Source organism: Macaca fascicularis, chromosome 12 (assembly GCF_037993035.2).
Source record: "Macaca fascicularis isolate 582-1 chromosome 12, T2T-MFA8v1.1".
NCBI lineage: Eukaryota > Metazoa > Chordata > Mammalia > Primates > Cercopithecidae > Macaca > Macaca fascicularis.
Genome location: NC_088386.1, coordinates 120,903,474 through 120,926,077, shown reverse-complemented (window position 1 = coordinate 120,926,077; position 22,604 = coordinate 120,903,474). Strand labels below are relative to the sequence as shown.

The window sequence follows — 22,604 nt, the reverse complement described above, 5'->3', positions numbered from 1 at the left end:
ACACCTGCTAATTTTTTGTATTTTTAATAGAGATGAGGTTTCACCACGTTAGCCAGGCTGGTCTTGAACTCCTGAACTCGTGATCCACTCGCCTCAGCCTCCCAAAGTGCTGGTATTACAGGCGTGAGCCACCCTGCCTAGCCTCTGAGCTTCCTTCTTGCTCCGTTAGTACCCAGCCCAAAGCCGTTTACAGACTCAAAGCTAAATAAGTGTCTGCTGATTATTTGATATTTTTAAGCAGCTGGCACTAATATGCAAAGTTCAGTTGATCAAGATGCCCACTTAACTCTTAATTGAAATGTCCAAGAGTAAGTTAAGGATGAAGAAAGTTGCCAAGATAAATACAAGGCTTTGAATACTGACACCCTTCACAAGCCTTTGGCATTCAAAACTTCACAGTGGAAAGTTGTATCAAAGAGTCTCATTCCTGTGGTCTAGGTTCCGAATCTATGTGCAGAGATAAGATTAGGGCTGGCATAATTGTAGTCTAGTTTATATAGTCCGAAATGGAGAGAAATTGCTAAACATCAAAATTAACTAATGTAGATTCTTATTTAAAAGAAACACATGAATCCTGACATCTGAGACCATTACAATGGCCTATTACGATGCAGTCAAGTTTAATGGGGGAAAAATGAAGAAATTCCTTTAAAGCTCTACTTTTATCTCTCATTTTTTTTTGGCGGGAGAATTAACAGAAACTTTCATGATTTTTTTTTTTTACTTCCTTTAGAGCATATTTTGTTAAAGGTCTCAGAAACTAATTCAATTTATGTAGATTTACTATTTTCTGGCTAATATCTGTTATTTCTTACGTCATTTACTCATCACCAACCCCAGAAGTTAGCTTCATGTTCAGTCTTTTTCTTCCCCACTCCCCCAAAAGAGAATGTTTTTCTGTTCACACTGTGGAGTTTAGAGGTGGCATAAGAGGAGAGAGAAAAGCAAGTGTTGGTCAGGCTACTAGTCTCACTTTGGTTATATGACCAATACCCACACACCAGATTCACAGGTCTGAACTCAAAAGTGAAAAAAACTTTAAAATCCATGAACATTCTGGGGTTTCTCTGAAATAGTAGAAACCATAAAATTTAAATTTAGGACTGCCAAAGATCTAGCATATACACCAAGCCAAATATGGCTTTGTCTTGAATTTTGGTCTAAGGCAGGAAATTAACAATAAATAGCCTAAATTTGCAGTGAGTTGGGAATCAAGGATGTGTGCACGTATATGGCAGACATTTCCGAGTAAGAGAATTGCAGTTACTGCTCCAAGACCTCCCTGACAAGTCCTCTGTTGGTGCCCTAGAATTTGCTAGATCCAGTACTCTGATTAACCATACAGTTTGTGGGTCAAAATCTGCCTGCAGCCATACAGTGCTTGAGCTAAGAATGATTTTCACACTTTTAAATTGTTACAAAACAAAACCAAAAAGAAGGAGGAAGGGTTGGTGGCATGGGGAAAAAGATACAGACACCATATATGGCCCACCAAGACTAAAGTATTCTGACCAGTTACAGAAAATGCTTACTGACCCCTGTCTGGTGAATGATGTGGCCTCAACCACAAAGGAACCTTTTTTTAAAAAAAAAAAAAAAAAAACTTTGGCCTCTACAGTGTATTTTCTGTTGCCCCCGACAAGATACAAAGGAACTTGGCTTTTTCCCTGGGTACCTGTTGTTCACCTGAGGGTCTGAGAACTGCTATGATTGAATAATAAACTCTGGATTTCAAGTCAGAGTCTCAAGTCTGTCACTTAATATTAATAAAAGCCCAGATGACCTAGACATGCTGACTCATTTCTCCTAGTTGGCTAAATGGGGACTCTTATCTGTCCTGTCTGTTGGAAGCACCAGAATATCGACTTCTCCTTCTTCTTATTATTTTACTTTTAAGTTCTGGGATACATGTGCAGAACATGCAGGTTAGTTACATAGGCATACATGTGCCATGGTGGTTTACTGCACCTATCAAGCCGTCATCTAGGTTTTAAGCCCCACATGCATTAGGCACTTGTCCTAATACTCTCCCTCCCCTTTCCCCCCACCCCCCAACAGGCCCCAGTGTGTGATGTTCCCTTCTGTGTCCATGTGTTCTCATTGTTCAACTCCCACTTATGAGCAAGAACATGTGGCGTTTGGTTTTCTGTTCCTGTGACTTTTGTAGAATCACATTGTAAACTAATTCACATTATAAAGCGATGGAGTCTTGCAGGTCAGCAGGCTCACATAGCTTATGAGAAATCCACAGTGGCCACTGTGCTGGTGAGAATTCATTTTATCCATTGGGTAACTCACTCAGTAATGCAGGGAGGTGATTTACATTAGGATTTCACTGTATTTGTTCCACACCCCAAAAAAGGTGGTACAGTGAACAAGAGAAGCCAGTGAGGGTGTTATCAAGCTTCTACTTCATTTGCTTTTTGACCTTCAAAAAATCTCCACATTTGGGTCCCCCACTTGTAGGAGACAATAATTCTTCTTTCCTGCTCAAGTACTTTGAGAAGCTGGTATAAGGAAGCAAGTTAAATGAAGGAAATGAATTATTTATGAAAAAGTAATTCTGTATATTTGGAACATATGTTTGTTTAATTTGTGTCCTATGAGTACAATCAGGACCAGAGAGGGACATACTATGGAAACTATGGAAACTACTCCAAAGGAAATAAGTTGACTCTCTTCTTAATATCCTAACCTAATAAAGTTTTATTATCAAAGAATGTTAACATGTTTTGCCTAGTTTCATCTTTTTGAGTGTATGTATGAAGAAGAAACAATTTCCAGACCTTCTAAATCCTGAGCTAATGTTCCTATTTCATTTCAGTGAGGTTGAATCTTGAATATACTAATATTATCAGATTCCCCTGGGAAAGAAAGCCTGTGTCATGGAGTATGAGTTTAAACGGTCTACCATAGATGGGTATAACATGGAGCTTTAAGGCACAGAGTATCTTTGCTAGTTATTTTCCCTTGTGAACTAATTTTGAGTTGAATCCCAAAGCCACAGAAAATGGACAAATGAATTGAATGGCTTCTCTCTGGGTAAAAGAATTAATTGAATGTAATGAGAGCCTTAGTAATTAGCAACATAAATCTTTGAGGCAAAGGCTTACTAAACTCAGATTACATCCTGTATCATCTTGTTCAGATAATCTTGCATCTTTTTAATTCTCCAAATTGTACCAAATTTAGAAATGATTAGAAGCAAAGAAAAAATACACAAAGTCTAAAAAGAAAAAACAAAACAGCTTAAAATCCAAAACCAACACAGTGATAAAGAAAAGCAGAAAATCGGATATGGGTATGGTGGTCAGGGGAGGTGATATGTAGAAACTTATATCAAAAACAAAGCAAATTCAACTATATGTAGATAGAGCTATAGATAAATACATATCATACACACATATATATACTTATGTATACATATTTTATATATATATGTGTGTGTGTGTGTTAATATAGAACATTATACCTTTAGTGGATGTAAGTGTTTTGGGGGAAATCATAGTGTGAAGATGAAAAACATCATATTACCAAGTAAAAACACATAGTTTTATGGCTAGAAAAAGTATAGACTCCAACAAATTACTGCTAATAAAACGTTTGTTAATTTTTAAAACATAATCAAATATAGAAAAAAAAACTGGTATGCTTGTTTTGGGTTTTGTTTCTTTGCCTTCTAGAAGAGTGGTTTTTAGGATTTTCTCTAAACACCAGGCTTTGATATAATAAAACTTTGTGAAAACCGAGTAATACAATTGAGGATATAATGTGTCTTTTGGCAAACCAGATATAAACACAGTATTTTTGTCAGCCTTCAATAAGTTTCTTGTGGATAGCTGTTTTATTCTCAGATTTTATTTTCATGGAACTAATTTATTTTGATGGGGCTAAAGCTTAAGGTTTTTGAAATTCATTTTTCCAAATCTATTTCATTCTGTTGGAACATATTTTAGTTTTTAAGACCATGCCCAATACATTCAATTTGCATGCAGTGAGTTTGTCATGGTTAGATTGTCTAAACATCAGAAATTCAGTAAACAACTGAGACAATTGCATCTTGCATTTGGTAGGCACAGATGACAATAGACTGCTGCTGCCCTGCACTTACAGTTTGGTGGCAGAGCAAAGCTCAAACAAATGGAAAATTGTAATCATGATAAGTACTTCCTTGAGAGTTGCATTCTACCTTACCTTAAAACTGCATCGTTTGAACATCGCACCTCCTCAAAGCAGTCAGGGAAGGCCTCCCCTGAGGCAGTGGCAATGGAGCTGAGACCTGGAGGATAAATAGATGCTAAGAAGAAAGAGAAAAACACTCCGTACCCAGAAACCACGTGAGAAAATGCCACATGCCAGCCCTGATTTACATTGCATTGCCATGGGTGAGGAACCAGGGTGTGTGGGTCTGAGTGACTTACAAAAGCACTTACTGGCAGTGTGATCTCTGGGTCAGTTATTTAAATTCCGTATAGCTTGGCTTCCCTGTCTGTAAAATGAGTCGTAAGGGTACCTATCTGCCTTAGTTTCCTATATCTGCTGTAATAAATGACCACGAACTTAGTTTTAAACAACACACATATTATCTTACAGTTAAAACACATGTATTACATTTCTGGCCATCAGAAATCTGAAACGGATCTCACTGGGCTAAAATTGGCAGAGCTGCATTCCTTTCTGGGGGCGCTAGGGGATAATCTGTTTCCTTGCCTTTTCCAAGTTCTAGAAGCTGCCCACATTCCTTGGTTTGTGGTTCTCGTTCATCTTCAAAGCCAGGAGCATAGTGTCTTCCAGCAACTCTCCGACTCTGACCTCTGACTCTCCCACCTTCCTCGTTCACTCCTAAGGACGCCTGTGATTACATTGGCCCCACCTGGATGATCCAGGCTCCTCGCCCATCTCTAAGTTAGCTGATTCCTATCTACAGCCTGGATTACACTTTGCAATATAAATGACATAGGCACAGGTTCTGGGGATTAGGACATGCACGTTGTTAAAGGGACATTGTTCTGCCTACCATACTATCTATCAGGGTTGTTTTAAGGATTCATTGAGTGGATTCACGTAAAGGACCTGTAAGAGTGCCTGGCACTTGGTAAGAACTCACTAAGTTTTCGCTATTATTATTGCATATATTGTCTTATTGAAAGAAAGAAAAGTTTACAAACTTAATTTACGTTAAAGGATTGTTATAGAAAAAAGGAATCGAACTGTTAAGCAGAAACTTAATCTGTGCTTCATAAAATGTGTGGAAATGGAAACTCAAAGTTAGCTTATTTATGGGAGTACTGTAATACTGAATAGATTATTCACACAAATAGATTATTCAAAGAATATAAGTTTATTTGAGTTCTCTTTTGTGTTATCCACTAATTGCCAGTTTTCCAAAATTTAACTTTTAGTTTCTTGTTTTCCTTTCGTCATTTATTAAAGGAATGTTGCATCCTTTAATACAACTGAAATTAACCGTTTAATTTCAATTTTGTTGTTCTCAAATTAAGCCAAATTTAAAAATTATAAGGAACAAAATCTTGAATGTTTAGAATTTAAAACCACCACAATCGTAAAGAAAAGTCAAAAATCAGGTGAGAGAGAATGCATTTTAAGTTCAGTAGGTACAACTGAACTTACTAATTTAGAGATGGAGAATAGATTGTATCTCATGTGTAATTTTAAAGTTATCTCAATGTTTTTAATGTGAGTAGATTTTTTTTATTACAGATTTGTAATCATTAAGAAACTTAAGAATGCAAAATTACAGAATCTTGATTCTTCTACCAATAGGTACTCAATCAAGGGTTTGATGAATGAATGAATGCAAGCCATATCTTATGGGTCATAAAGGTAGAAAGTAGGAATACATTAGGTGGAAAGAATATGGATTCACTTGGTAGATTATCTGCATCCTTAGTATTGGTCACTGGGTAATCAAGAACCTTCTTTGCTTTCATACACTTTATGAGAACTAACTGAGTAACCCACAGATTATCTTAAAATTCTGCTTTATAAATAGTTGGAGGAAGTAAACATGGAAATAATGTCCAAAAATAATAGTTATTTGTTGATCATTTCGAATTCTGATGGTCACTTTGCTACAAACTTTGCTCGGTATTCTTTTCTTTTGCCACAGTCACTCTGAAGGATATTGTGATTTTTATTCCAGTATAGTTAAGGACAAAATTAAAGCACACAGAGTAGCTCTGACCAGTTGGAATGTAATGTAAGCCACATATGTAATTTTAAATTTTCTAGGGAACATATTTGAAAAAGAAAAAAAGCATATTAAATTAATTTTAATAGTATATTTTCTTTAAACCTATGTATCCAAACTATTATGTTGGCATGCAATCAATATAAAAATTATTACAATACTCGATAGTCTTTTTTCACACCAAATCTTCAAAATGTAGTGTACATTTATATACATACAACACATTTCAATTTGGATGCTAAATGTTTAATCACAAACATTTGTTCAGTATTCAGATTTCATAAAATTTATAGTTGAAAGAGTAAACTCATATTCCAAAGTTTCTCCAAAACTAGTTAATTGTTTTCCAATTACTGGATAAAATATTCGAGTCTTAAAGTAAATCAAAATTAAATAAAATTAAAGATTTAGTTCCTTTGTCACACTAACCACACTTCAAGGACTTCATAGCCACTTATGGCTAGTGGCAGCTGCATTGAACTATGCAGGTATAGTTGTTACTGTATTTGTCCAAAGTCACCCATCTGGTGTGGCCCTAGGCAAATGTGTACCTGCCACCTTCCCGTGAAAGTCCAGTCATACCCACTTCTTTCACTGCACGCCCTGCTACACAGTGCAACCTCGCCCATTCCTCCCATCCCACCCACCACCTCTCCTCTCTTCACCTGCAATCTCCACCTACCTCCCCTCTCCTCTTGCAACCTGACCATGCCCCCTTCCTGCCCTCCCTGTCTCTGTTGACTCAGGTCTGGGATCTCTTGCAGTGGCATTTTTCTGTTTAATATCCAATAATACAGTGGCATTATTCTGCTCAAATGGCACTTCTCTTTAAAAGTCAGACTTTTTAATACAGATTATATAGAATAATAAAATGCTAGAAATTTGATGTTATACCATCCAGCTGCCTCATTGGAAGATGAAATCCAGGGCCAAACAGGTCAATTGACTTATCTGTGGCTTCTACAAAGTTGCTGGCAGAACAAGGGTATTTGTTCAGGTCTCAAAATGATGAGACCCACATTCTTTTTAACTACATGGTATTTCCTCCTCTTAATCCAGAAATAATGAGCTATAGTTCCAAGGTATGTGCACAATTTTAAGTGAAACTACATAGATGCTAGCTACAAAATACAAAGTAATGTCAATAGCATAGCAAATTCTATCCAGTTTCTGGTTATCTTAGAGGAATAAATCCACTGGGAGATGAAAGCCAATTCCGTCCTAGGGATTCTTGCTCCAAACTAGTTTTTTGACTTTCCTTTAAGGATTAAATACAGAGATAATGAGTTCAAGTTAATCTGTAGAGTAAAGCAATGAGCAGAACAGATGCTCTGGAGATAACAATGCAACTGTGGGGGCTTATGGATCCCACGGCAGAGACAACAAAGAGAAAAAAAGGGAAAATCGCTTGGTTGTAATCTCTTCAGATTGAAGGGTTTATAGAATTCTATTTTGGGAACAGACGTCTATCTCTGTCATCTTGCAGAACTCTGAATCCGGAAATGCCGTGCTAGAACAGAAACAGAATCACATAATGACAAAATCTGGGTATTGGTATCAGGCTTGTTGTGCCATTTGAGAACTGTAGGACTTTGGGATAATTCCCTGAGTTCCCTGAGCCTCCGTGTCCTTATATGCAGTATGATTGGGATTCCTCACGAAGCTGTTGATGATCTAAATGAAAACTGAGTAAAAACGCTGACCACAGTGCCTGGATCACTGAGGCACTGCACCTGTTTTTAATCTGTAAAATGAGGAAAATACTTGCTGCCCACCTGCATCATAGAAATTTAAGTACTTACTTCTACAAGTAGAAACATACTGTTTATTATATTGGATTAATTCTGGGGAGACATTTTGATACTCTTCAGTTCTCTTCAGTTTGATACTCTTCAGTGACTACTCTTCAGTTCTCCACTAATAAGGAAACTAGAACATTAAATAGAACACTTATCAGGTGAACAGAGTTGCTCAAAAGCGGACTCAGTGGAAAAGCTAGTGAACCCAATGATATTCCCCAAATGAAAGCCACCGGGGGAAATGAGTGAGCCAAAAGGCAGAGAAAGGGATCAAGGACAAGGAGAGATGCAGGCAAGGAAGAGGCTCCCCGAGCGGGGAAAGAAATGAAGCGTGAAACTACAGTGGCCTATGGTTGTTAAAGGGGACTGTTTTAAAGGTTTGCTTTAAAACCAGCCTGCTTTTCTATCACTCTAAAACAACCTGACACTTCAGTCTGTGTCATTCCTCCACCCTGGTTTTTATTTCCTTAAAGATGTTGGTCCTTTCACATTTTTGTGAAATCATATTTTGTCTCATTTTCGCCCATGCTGTTGAAAAGAATGCTGATGGGTTTCAAGTTAAAGATTACACGTATCTATTTCTTTCTTTTAGCTCTGAAAATTGAGTGAAGCATGGCAAATCTGTAATTAATGCAACTGGGGTAGTATCACATCTTCAGGGGCTGGCATAATGGGCATCAGAGGCTTTTGTTTTGACCTCCAGGCAAATGAACCAGTGAACAGCCCTGGAGGACTCATTTGCAAGGAAGTGGGGAATAAAAAGTCTCATCACAAATACATCTTCTTTTTGCACAACTATAATGAAAAAATTATGAACCATATATTGTTCATCACAAAACAGTAAGGACCTTTGGAATCGCCCAAGTTCACCTACAGAAGCTTTTCAGATCTGTTCTTGGAAGATATTTGCTACAGATGTGGTTAAGGTCGTTAAAGATCACAAAGACGTTAAATGACTTTCATAAAGGTGGAGATGGAAAGGAGAAACGTTAGGAATGTGGAGTGATATCATTGCTGAGTGAATTAAAAAGTAACGGAAGAAATCTGGTACCCCCATTTGAGAGGACTGCTGCTGCCTCACACGCGTGCACATTTTTAACCTTCCTTGGCAAAAGCCAGGAGCCTAACTTCAAACTGAGACCGCCGAAAAGTAGAAAAACATCACAGCGGAACAGCTTTGCCCTGGGGTTCCGCAGACAATACTGTGCCTCTCTGCAGCCCTCCTTATTGCCTGGATTTGGCAAGCCCTACATTGAGTTCACCTTCCCAATCGTCTGCCTCTGTTTGGTTGAAGTGTAGGGGGTGGTTCTAAGTGTGTATCTGTCTGTGGCTCAGTTTGTTTTACAGTCAGTTAAAGAGACGTTCACACTTTGTGTTGCCTTTAAACATTCAGCCCTGTTCATATCCATATATGCACTATAAATGTTTGCATGTACACATACCATGTAGCATGTAGCTGGATAAAGGCTCGTTTATGATATTACATCCGTTATCCTGGTAACCAGAGTTTTAAATGGACCCTGTATGTACGGAAAAAATAATCTACTATCTTAGTCAGTTAGGACTGAATCTGTTATTTTAGAACCTTGGGAAGGTAAAAACAGTAAGGATTTGAAACTATTGATGTAGAATTCATCAATTTTGGCAGCTATCTCATTTGATCGCTCACCTTCTACAGTAAATATCAAATTATCACCATTTTACAGAGAATTCCAAATCCCAAATACTCAATACCAAATGGATTAAAAGCAGCTGTGTGCCAAAGGCCAGGCATTGAAGTGGGAAATGAGGGAGAGGGGCTGGGGAAGTTGCAGATGAGAACTGTTGTGTGGGGTTGAGCTTCCTCAGCCCTCGCACCTGCCCTGCCTGGGACTGTCTTCCTTGATTCATATTCCCTGTGGTTTTATGAATCAAAAGTTTAAACTATTCTTAGTTCCTGGAGGTCATTTTCTGGCGCTCTTTTTAAAATACCACATGGGAATTATTTCGGTTAGCAAAAATACTGAACATACCATTTTCTCTTAGCTCTCTCCTTGCCATGTTTGTTTCACACATACTTGATTTCCCAGCAAGTGCTCCCTTTTACAATCATAATCATGGCTTAAATTTCACATTGTTTTGTTCTCCAAATGGTTATCTTACTCTATGTTCAAAAGTTTAGATTTAGAGGACTCAGTTCAAAATTCAGCTTGTGATTTCCATTTAGATGTTTTCCCAAAATACATAATGAGTAGGTATTAGAAAACTGCAGTTGCAGAAGTATAAAAAATCAAGACAGAATAAAGCCTCTCCATTTTTTCTTTTTATATATTTTTACATTGTAAAAGAAGTATATACTATGCGAAAAATATAAATACCGCATACCAGTATAAAATAAAAAGTGAAAACATTTGAGGTCATTTTTTTAAAACTTCTTCCCTGTATTTCTACACTCCTCTCAGGTCCCTACAGATAACCATTACTAACAACTACATATATGTGGGGTTTTTTTAACAATATGGATTTCCATGACACTTAACATCTGACTTGTTAAGAGCAGGTCTTTCTAATTAGAAAACTAAACATGATCATGATGTAGTACATACAACACAGCCAGTTTGGGGCTTAATTTCCTGGTGTGATTTGGTGAGGAGGCCTATTGTACTCACTATTATAACATTCTTCTGTCATAGTCACCAAGTAAAGTGGCAACTTCAGAGACCTGATTATAAAATAATACTTTGGGGTTGACCTACCCAAAACCAAGCCATTGGACAAAAACCTGAAATTTTACTTGTTATGGAGATCATTAAGACATCTGAGGGCAAACTTTTTCACACCAGGTAAGACTAGAGGATAGGCCGGCCGGGCGCGGTGGCTGACGCCGGTAATCCCAGCACTTTGGGAGGCCGAGGCGGGCAGATCACCAGGTCAAGAGATACCACAGACCATCCTGGCTAACACGGTGAAACCCCGTCTCTATTGAAAATACAGAAAAATTAGCCGGGCGTGGTGGCGGGCGCCTGTAGTCCCAGCTACTCGGGAGGCTGAGGCAGGAGAATGCCGTGAACCCGGGAGGCGGAGCTTGCAGTGAGCCGAGATGGTGAGATCGCACCACTGCGCTCCAGCCTGGGGTACAGAGCGAGACTCCGTCTCAAAAAAACAAAACAAAACAAAAACTAGAGGATAGGGCGAACTTTATCCATTTGGTCCTGATATTCCATGAACAATGGACAGTGTCGTTTCATGCACTCTTGTTTTAGCACCTACAATATTTTAGACTGAAGGGGTTTGCAAACGTGTGTAATTCCTGCCTCCTTCATCCTTGATACCATGAAATATGAGCCTCTTTTCTTTTCTTTTTTTTTTTTACCTGAGTACCTGCTTCTGGATGAGCTATTTAACTTTATTCCCATGAGCTCGCTGGTATGAAAGGTTTATCCATATTTGTTCACAGCCTCAATAAAATGTAATTGGCCATAAAGCCAGCAAGTGTTGAGGCCTAGGTCCAAAGAAACTTAATATGTAGCCCTTTATACTCTTTCTCACACTTAGTATTTTTCTACGTCTTAAAATGAGAGTTATTCTCCTCTTTCTCAGGGATGCTGTGTGATAACAACTCAAATTTAAAGGCTGTGTGATCAAGTTTTATAATTTGCATATTGGCGATTGTAGTCTTATTGACTTCCAGAAGGAGGAAATAAAGACTTGAGATTTCTAGAAAATAGCAATAAAGCAAACATCTCCCTTTTGTTGACCTGAGAAAATTACATTCTGGAATTTACACATGAATAAAATAAGAAAGTCAGTCTTACATAAATCTTAACAGGCCGTGAAGCATTTGATGATGGTTATTTTGTATATTCAAAACAGCCTGTGATGTATCATGCTAATGCAAAGAAGCCATTATTTTCAAATAAGTTTATCTCTCTATAGGGAGATTAAGGCGACAAACAAGGGCCACAGTGGGGGAGGGGCACCATCCAACTGTGCTTTCCTAGTTGCTGATGTAATTTTTAAGTATCAAGAATATGCAGGCCCTTCAGAAAAGTCTTTCATATCAAATTGGAGGGAATGTAGGGCTAAGAGTGGATGGCGTATAGGCTGCACACTCTGTAATGTTTGCCAAATATCTGAAGGCGTCAGAGAGTCTGTTGTGCCCACTTGCATGTTTATAGGAGAATGTTAATCAATTAGTTCAATTCTGCTATAGATAGTAAGCAATTACATTCACTGGAAGCCACAGCAATGTGATTAATAATACATTCCAATTTCCCAAAGTAGCATTTCTCCCAGCACTTAAATGTGGCTCTTTGAAAAGTACATTTTTGTATATAAGGGACATGGTTGAATTGAAATTTATTTCCCTAAAAATAATACTGTGAGAAGAAAAATACAGAGTTTTATATAATGCCTTCTGACTCTTCCTACATAAATGGGTGAAATTTGAGTTACCTTTTTTTCTAACAATTTTCAAATAAATTATCAAGAAAGAGTATTTTAGGCTTAACCACTATTTTATGCTATATGCAAGTTTTAGGGAAGCCAGTTAATTTCTTTTATAGAGCACCTGCTGTATTCAAGTTCTGACACTAAACTCTCTAAATTATAGAAAGGTAATTAAGCTACTATCTGTGTATTTAAGAAGATATCACAGCAATAAGGCATTTGGCCTGTATTAAGTGAATACAATCTAAAGGGAAATAAGATAATTTCCACAAGAAAAGCAGAAAGAAAGTACCATGAGGTTTCAATAGAGGGATAAAGAAGACAAGAATCCATCCAAGAAGGACTGGATCATTGACTATATACAGAATCATGCTCAGAGATAAAGGCAGAAAAAAAACCATCTTGTGTAGGAACATTGACCTTCAAAGGGTGCCCAAGAATGCCTACTGTTAGGCATTCAATCAGAAAACATGTACTTTTCCTACATGCCAGGCTCTGCTCCTCTCTGACACAACATGAAATCTGGGCACTTTTAGGATTATCACCAAACCTCCTTGAACTTTGCACACACTAGGAAGTTAAAGCATTTCCGATTGAATAAGCTATTTATTCAATACACCAAAAAGGCTGAATGATTATGTTTTTGGAAAAATGTGCCTCATGAGATACACAATGTAATTATTTTCTAAAATCAACGCTATTCATTGGTGATATTTTTGCAAACAATGGAAAAGTTGATTAATGAGAGCTCTTGACTTCTACCAAAAGAATTTCTTTTTTATTTGATATAGTGGTATTGACATAAACCATCAAAGAGAAGCATGTTTGCTGCGGACATCCACACTAGAAATAACTTGGTAGTTTAGTGGGCAACACATTGTCCTATGTCTCTACCCAGAGCCGTTGTGAATCATTCTCTCAAAAGAATGTCTTGTATCCTTGAAGTATGGGTTCTTATAACCGGGCTGTTCTCCCCTTTTGGTTCAGTGGCCAAAGGGAGAAGAGAAAGAAAAAGAAAGGAAAGGAGATCTACATTTTTGAGGGCATGTTACCAAAAGGTGAAATTTAACATTAATTTGATAATATTCAACACCAGTCATCACCTTTTCTTAGAAATATTCAAAGGCCAGGCCAGGCATGGTGCCTTATACCTGTAGTCTCCGTATTTTGGAAGGCCAAGGTAAGCAGATGGGTTGAGCCCAGGAGTTTGAGGCTGCAGTGAGCTGTAATGACGCCACTGAACTCCAGACTGGGTGATGGGGCAAGACCGTGTCTCTATTTAAAAAAAAAAAAAAAAAAAAAAGAAGAAGAAGACAAAGAAGAAGAAGAAAGAAAGAACACATACTTAAAGGCCAAGACTTAAAGCTATAGAAAAATCACGATTTTATTCCTAGACCCATGGTTCCTGTGCCTCGTTAAGCCCTCAATAAGGACTTACTGATGAGTCAGGTGGTATCTCTTTCAAAGAGGTTTGTTATTTTAAGATCAAGCTGTATTAAAGAACCATTTGCATTTAGAAAATGAACAACACATTAAATTTTAACCAGTCATCAAGTATCCTTTATTATTACAGCAGTTTATTATTTATAGTTGTTCTAATTCACTTTAAATTCTATGACATATTCGAATTCACTTTAAATTCTATGACATATTTTTATTACATCCACTTAAATACAGTCATCTAAATTTCACCAAGGAAAACTCACATAAGACGTCTCACCTGTGCTAACACCCTCCGCATCCTGTATTTTAGTTCTCCTTTCAAACATAAAGTTTTAAATAGGTATTTTGAAAATATAATATGTAAGAAACGACTCTTTTGAAAAAAAAAAATTAGACCAAATTGTGAAAACATGTGATTGTAGTTTAGCTTTCTTCTAACAATAGTCAGTTGGACTGTACATCAAATTCTTCCCTTTGCAAGAAGAAAAAGGAATGTAAAATGTAGATAATGAAGGAATAGGTGAAGAACATCAATGAGAATCTGACATTGCGTCCACCTTTTCTTAAATTGTGAAAGACAAGTAATTGAAAATTTTAAATTTGAGTAACTTTAACTTTCATGCTAAAGTCCTAATTATATTTCTTTCATTCTTAATATAAAATTACTACTTGAAAATGTTTACTTCCCCTTTAAAAATAAATCTCTGTCACTTCTTGGAAGTTTTGCTTAGTATCACGTTCTCATCATATATATGAAAAGGCTTTGAGCCATGCCATTAATTGCCACACTGATTTCTCACATGAACTGACTGTGCCTCAAAATGATTTTTATTCTTTTAAATTAAAGAAGAAATTTTGGTACAATGTACTGATTACTATGGCTTAATCAATACAAGAAATATTCTCTTGTCCCATACATTTAAGGAGAGGGCATTCTGGCTAAACAGAACAGATACACAATTTTATTGCCACCTTCAAAATATTGGCACATTATTCACATTTGAGAAATCTTCACAAGTAAACTATTGATCTATTGCAGACCTGTATTAACTGCGAATATAACAGCAGTAGAAATCCTTAGGATTGCTGTCTAATGTAGAGGGATCAGGCAAGACTTAGATCAGAGTCTCAGTCACAATATTCTTCCCAAAAGACATGGTCTTACATGTGAAACCCTTAAGTTAGGGGTTCCAAACTCCATGCCACCAGGCCACGAAGGGAGTAAGTGAAGCAGGCTAGACAAGGAGTCAAATCAGATTGGTGGGTCGCATAGCAAACTAGGGCAGACATGGCCTATCCAGAGGGTTTAGCCACCAGTCAGCTTGGACAACAGTTTCCAGGTCAAAAGGTGGGATCAGTATGGTCAGATCTCGAATTTTTCAAAATAAACTAGTAACTCATATAGAAAAATCTCCCAATTTTTTCTATATAAAAAATCTCCCAATTGTTAAAATGCTGGCAACAAATTCATATACCTTAAAACATTTTTTTTGGCAGAAAAAACACAACTGTGGGACTAACTTGAATCCTAGGCTGCCTAATTGTTATTCTCTTTTAAATTTTCATTAGGGTTTCACTTTCATTCAGTATTCCAACTTCAGGGTACCAGTGAGAACTATAATGTCTGCAATCCATTATAATGTACTTGGCTGATATGAGTGGAACATGATTTTGCTGTTAATATAAATATAGGATTAAAGGTTATATTTTTGACTTTGAGAAACATGCATTTTGGCTCCTAATTCAGACAGATTTCCACAGGTATAATTGAATAGTAACAAGTCAGACTATCTTTTCTTGACAGTAAAACAGCAAAAGGGGAATGTGCTAATAAATATCTGATACTTAATTTAATTTTCAGCAACATAATGCAAGTAGGAGATGTGAGCACTAATGCATCAAAAGCAAAAAATCCTTTTAGAAATCTGTTTACAAAGCAGACCAGGGATATCACCGGTTATTGAAGGAAGAGAGTGGATTCTCATGTTCCATATATTCCCCTTAACTGGGTCATAAATTATTTTCCATGCTGACTACAGTGCTTATTTAGTGCTTACTATACATCCATGAAAATTTGTCCATGCCTCACTCTATTATGCTGAGATGTCACAGAAACCCAGTGAACCCAATGCTACATACCTAATTAGGTGTTAATTTTTGTCCAATCTCAGAAAATAACTTATTTATTTAATTTATGCATTCCCCTAACTGATGGGCACAAGTATCTTGGTCTGACTGCTATGGAAAATGATTCCTGGTAGAAATGAGTGATTTGGCTGGGGTTCATTTCAGGGAAGGAACAGACCAAAATTGGAACAGGTGCAGAGGTCTCGCCCTGAAGCCTGTCAGCCAGCCACTATGCTGTCAATTCTTTGTTTTAGCACCAAAGCAACCTGGCATCTGCCCTAGTTCAGATTTTCATGGCTCCTCAATCAGCTCCTGCAATTCCTGTTCCCCCTGGAGAAGATGTCACTGACATCTTATGCTAAACAATTTGAAATTCTATCTCACTAGTTGTCTCACTGTGTCCCAGTTGCATAGACCATTTCCCAAACTGTGTGACACAGAATAAGAAGTGTGCTGTAAGAAAATGCTACTATGTGGCCAGGCGTAGTGCCTCACACCTGTAATCTCAGCACTTTGGGAGGCCGAGGCAGGCAGATTACAAGGTCAAGCGATCGAGACAATCCTGGCCAACATGATGAAACCCTGTCTCTACTAAAAATACAAAAATTATCTGGGCGTGATGGTGGGTGTCTGTAGTCCCAGCTGCTCAGGAGGCTGAGGCAGGAGAATCGCTTGAACCCAGGAGGCAGAGGTTGCAGTGAGCCAAGATTGCGCCACTGCACTCCAGCCTGGCAACAGAGCGAGACTCCGTCTTGACAAAAAAAAAAAGAAAAGAAAAGAAAAGAAAATGCTGCTATGCAAAACTAAGCATGGGAAATATTACATACTACAGACTGGAGAGAGAATTGTGTTGCACAGTGGGAATTAGAACTCTGAGGAATTCTGCAGTGAGAAGGTCAGTTTAGCTCTGTTCAATGCAATATTTCTCAAGTTTAGTTGCCACTGTAAATCTCTTCTCTGTAATCCTGGCCAACGTGTTGTGAAGCTCTAGAACACAGTTGGGGAAACACTGATATTGACAAGAGGGGATGCTATTCAAGGCCTCCAAGTTGGGAATAACCTGATCAGACCTAGTTTTCACAAGGAAAGTTGCTGCAATGAGGAGGATTACCAGAAAATATACAATCATTAGAATTTGGTGATGGGTTCGTTGTGCACATAAGGGATAAGGGAAGTTGAAAATGAGTACCAAGTTTCCAATGTTATCACCTAGGTGGATGATGATGTTAGTAACATCATGATAAACTTGCATGGAAGAGTATTTAGAAGGAAAGGGAATGAGCATCTAGTTGGTTTGCTTTTTGGCCCTTGCAAGGACATATGGAAGAAATGATAATGAAATTTGCATTTGTTTGACTTTGAGTACTTTCTGATGCAAATCTGTCATCACAGCACCTGCCAAACCACCTCCTCTAAGCTCTGTAAAAGCAAAGAAGTTATTTTATTCTTCTGCTTCTCCTAAATACTTAGCACAGTATCTGTACCCATTTACAGTGTAAATAAATACATGGCTGCAAATAGTTATATGGTTGTAAAAAGAACATGACCTTAGCTAGATCAAGGAAAATAAAGAGTGCAGGTTGGGGAAGCCCCTCAGACTGGAGGAGGAGCTCAGCAAGAGGCCTCAAAGCACAGGAGGGAGCAGGAGCCCAGGAACAATAGGAATAGCAATAATAATTATAATAATAATAATAAATGTGCAGCATTGAAGACACTGTCTTTGGTATAAATCATGGCTGTTTTCTGCCTTTATATATCATTCCTCTCAAGGTTCAATTTCAGAGAAGGAGCAATCTGATTGGTGGAGGTGAGGTCAGGTCACCTTGTTTGATGTGCTCTGGAAGGTGCCTCCTCTGAGGCATTGCCCATAGGAAAATCAAGGTACAATTTCCACAACAAAGAGGACTTGTATATGTCACACCCTTATTGACTCTGCCTTTTTCTCCAACGGATGAAAAGCTCAGGCTTTTATACAAAGACTCAGTCTTAGCAGTGACCACTGAAGTCAACCCAAAGAGCAGAGGGGGACAAAACTGAACCTCAGGCCTGTTGGAAAGGAAGGGTTTCCCAGTGTCGGCTTCTGTTTTGCAGCTGCATTTAAGGCAAAAGTGATGAGATGTTAAAAATATATAACTGAATATTCAGATTTCAGCAAGATACTATCAATAAATTAAGTGGGTGTGAAAACAGCCTCAGAATTATTTCCAGTGCTTTATTTACAAATCATGTCAAGGGCAATGTCATCCAGTGAGAAGGCACAGCTGTTTCCTTCTGAAGTGGAATCCAGCTGAAAGCAGGGAATGAGAGACAGTAGCACCTTTTTGGGTGCATCATCTGAACTAAATGTGGAGAAAGAGGAGCTCTGATTGAAAATCATTTTTCTTGCCTTTAAGGTTAAAAAAAGAAAATAATAAAGGCTTATTTTTGGGGGTCCAGTTATATGTTTACCTGGAAATGGTTGATACAAGTTGTTTTATTTAAAAACACTCAAACATAGAAGTTTAGAGTTTAAAAAGAAAAGCTTCAGGACAAGAAGTCCAGAAAGGTTACTGTTTTGCCTGAGGTCACTCAACCCATCAGCGATAGATGTTGAATACAGGTTTCCTGGTGCCATCCAATGCTCTCCTCACTGTGAATGCAGTGAGATGCACTCTGCCTAAAAGAAGAAAAGAAATGGCTTATCATGGCAGTCTCCACTCTGTAGTTATGGGCAGTGAGAAAGAAGTCAACACAAATTCAGAACTGGTTCTTGAAAATATGTTCCCTAATGCCAACCAAAGCAAGAAGGATGCCAATTTTAAATGCTGCCGAAGATCTTTTGATGTAGTCTAGGTAGAGGATCTCCTTCCCAATCTATGATACCCTTGCAAAAGAGAACAAAGTCAGATTAAATGTCTCTTTGTCAGTGTACTTTAATACCTTTCAGTGGCCTTGGAAATGTATTCAAAGGAAAAAGAGGAAGACGGGGGGGAAAACAAAGTGCGATACTCTTTCTATTGTTCACAACATCAAATTGGTAATTATCATGTTGGTATTTGCCACATGCCAATAGGAGACCCTGCACCGTTGAAACATAAAGAGGATACTGTTTATTGCTCTGGGAATTTACAGTCCCACTTAGGCAGAAAAGTAACCATGAAAAGTTTTTTTTTTTTTTTTAAAGCATATGATATTGGTTAAAACTTGGCTTTCTTAACTTCCTTGGCATTTGAGTCTTTTTTGTGGGATGAAGGGAGATGACAGAAATAGGATAATTGGAACCTTTTGTAGTTGTGCACAGAGGGGATTTAAAAATGAAACAGCCAGTGTTGCAAGACACAATGAACACAAAGAGGTCAGTTGTGGAAGGAGTGAGTGTGCATGGGAAGAGAGGCTATTTAACCTAATTATCCTTATCCAAACCAAATGTTCTTCTGGCTACTCCCTTCCTTTCTGAAGCATCCTATTCCTTTCACTGCCACTTTCGAGGTGCCCTTTTTGTGCCCGAAGCTGGTGCCCTTTTTGTGCCTGAAGCTCCTCCTCCTAATGCTCAATGCATGAGCAGCTAGGATCACCCTGCACTCATAAACCATACACTGTAGCAGCCCAGCTCAAGATGACCTCAACACAATTACTTTATAATCAGACTTACAACTGATATCCACTGAGCATTTTATTATATTCCACACACGGCACTAAGCACTTCGCAAATATTCTCTTAATAAGCCTCACAACATCTAATAAAGTAGATACTGTGCTTATCTTTATTTTGCAGATAAGGAGACTCATTTTCAGAGAGGTTAGGAAGTCACCCAGAGGTACCCAGCAAGTAAGAGGGAAGGCCAGCACAGTGGTCTTACCCACAGTGGCCAACACCACACTCCCAACGACATGCTTTCATGCTTGAAGTGTGTATCCTCATCCCCAATTCCTTGGGCCTTTGCCTACGTGACCAGCTTGCCTCTTCTGAGATATTATTCTAAGTTATTGAAGATTGTAATGGGTTTGTAGCTTTTCCAGGCAAGTGAAGCCGCATTTTAACAGAGACGTCCCAGAACAGAAACAGAAACCTAGGCTTATGCACTAATTTGAATAGTGGGTTCTGAGACATGTGGAGAAGTGAAAGAGGGCACTGATTTGAAGGACAGTAGGTCTGAGGTTCTTCCAAGCAAGTCAGCTGGGCTTTCAAGAGATACTAACTCTGGTCCGAAGAGAAATCTCCACCGTCTGCCAGGAGATCCCTGACGCTGAAAGCCATCATCAGGGAAATACTGGATTTGGTGGCTCACACCTGTAATCTCAGCTACTCAGGAGGCTGAGGTGAGAGAGTCTGTTGAAACCAGGAGTTCTAGATTAGCTTCGGCAACATAGCAAGACCCCACCTCGAAAAAAATTAAAATGAAAAAAGGTGTGATGACATACACTTGTAATCCCAGCTACTCAGGAGGCTGAGGTAAGAGAATCATTTGAGCCTGAGTTCAAGGCTGCAGTGAGCTATGATCACACCACTGTACTCCAGTCTGGGTGACAGAGTGAGACCCTATCTCCAAAAAAAAAAAAGAAAAAACTAAATACTAGATTTAGACCTAGGGTTGGGGAGAGATTTTTCCCTCCCCTCCCCTCCCCCAAGAAGTTTTGGCAACATCTGAAGACCTTGTTGGCTGTCACAGATGGGCACAGCAGAGGGCCAGGAGTTTGCTACTGGCATCCCTGGTTAGAGGCCAGCCAGGGATGCTAGTAAACATCCTGCAATACAAGGGACACCCTCCCACACAAACAACAAGTGATCAGGTCCAAGATGTCAATAGTGCTGAGTCTGAGAAACCCTGATTTAGACAATACCTGAGGGACGTGACCAGCATGACCAGGTTTACAAAGTCCAAGCAGAGCAGTGGCCAGTGAAGGGCTGGCTTTATTGCAGGGTTTTCTCCTCTTTTTCCCAAACATGCAGCGTGATCCAGCTGGTTAGTTAATTCCACCAACTGAGGATACATTAGGAAAAGACAATATTTGATTTTATAAATGAGACCTCAGTGCACTATAAAATAGTTTGTGTTGGGAGGTAGTACCACAGAGGACACTAGTATATGATTTTCTGCCTAAGAAAACTATTAGGTGAACCAGTTTCTGAGGCATTGTTTCTCAAAGTATGGTCCACGTAGCGTCTTTAACAGGCATCGCTTAGATGTTCTATTTTTTTTTTTTTGAGAAGTGTCTTGCTGTGTTGTCCAGGCTGGAGTGCTGTGGTGCAATCTCGGCTCACTGCAACCTCACCTTCAAGTGATTCTCCTGCCTCAGGCTCCTGAGTAGCTGGGATTACAGGTGCGTGCCAGCACACCCAGCTCATTTTTGTATTTTTAGTAGAGACAGGGTGTCACCATGTTGGCCAAGATGGTCTTGAACTCCTGACCTCAAATGATCCACCCACCTCGGCCTCCCAAAGTTCTGGGATTACAAGTATGAGCCACCGTGCCCGCCAATGGATGGTCTTTATAAAGCCAGATTACTAACCCACCCCCCCTGCCATGAGAGCTACTGAGCTCCTGCATAGGGTCAAGGAATCCACATTTTTAACAACTTATCCATGTGATTCTTACAAACACTGGAGAGTCTTTTCTCTTGGGGTTGTATAGTAGTAACTTTCAAAGTCCTACTATTGTCCAGGTCCCAAATCAAGTCTCAGTGCTTGTATGAAGCACTCTTGCTTCACCTTGGCCAACACAACATTCTCCTTTGTTTTCAGATGCTGCAACCCATATTCTTCATTTGTCACTTTGTTTGTGCCCTTTGTGTTTTATGTGTACCATCATCTCCCCACGTGGACGATGTATAGTCTGTCTGTTCTAATTATCTCTTTATCATTGATTCCTGGCACTGGACAGACATGAGCAATGTTTGACAGAGAGTCCTTCTCATAAACTAGATTAAATAGGTATGGGTGCCCTTATTAGAGGTATCCAATTCTTGTTTCTCTGCTATTTGAGTTCTTCTTTTTTATCTAGTGAGGTGCAGAACAGATACCCAGAGGTCCTGTAATTGGGGACCTTAACTACTGGACATCAAAATATCAAGAATTTGCTGCAGTGTGCACAGCTGAGTAAAGGAAATCCAACAATTAATTATCTGCAAAACACAAAGAAAGCTCTTGATTGCAAACCCAAGACCCTACCATTATTCTCCAATTTCCACAATGCAAGGCATTAAACACTTAAATCAAGGTATTGTATTAGCTTCATCTCCTGGTGGAGGCCTTAAAAGACACAAATGCATTACGGTGCCATTAAAGAAGTGGTTTGTGGAGTGGACTGGTTGCAGAGATTGTACCTAGGCTAACAATCTGATCCACTAGCAATAGATTGTTGGTCTAAATATCTGGTTGCCTTCACACTCAGTAATTGGCATTTACATGACAATTAGTTTCCTTCTCAAAATTGCTTAGGTAAGAATGCGTTATTGCCTTCCATTTATAAAGACAAATCCTTCTGCAGTAAAAAGACAGCCACAAGAATAAAGCATATGTAATGCTGATATTCCATAAATTGACCAATTTTTCCATTAGAGCTCTACAGATTTCAAAGACCTTAGTCTCCCCACAAAACTTACATACAATGTGCTTT

The 22,604-nt window shown here is 38.6% G+C and overlaps 1 protein-coding gene and 1 long non-coding RNA gene across 15 annotated transcripts in view; one reads left to right on the top strand and one right to left on the bottom strand.

Moving 5' to 3' along the window:
- The window catches only part of LOC141408229 (uncharacterized), a 284,024-nt gene extending 279,707 nt beyond the window's left edge, over positions 1–4,317 (bottom strand). The window contains exon 1 of the long non-coding RNA XR_012421526.1: positions 4,195–4,317. This is a non-coding gene — a long non-coding RNA (uncharacterized lncRNA). The remainder of the gene's footprint in view (positions 1–4,194) is intronic.
- The window catches only part of DOCK10 (dedicator of cytokinesis 10), a 280,766-nt gene that overhangs the window by 62,855 nt on the left and 195,307 nt on the right, over positions 1–22,604 (top strand). The window lies entirely within an intron of this gene.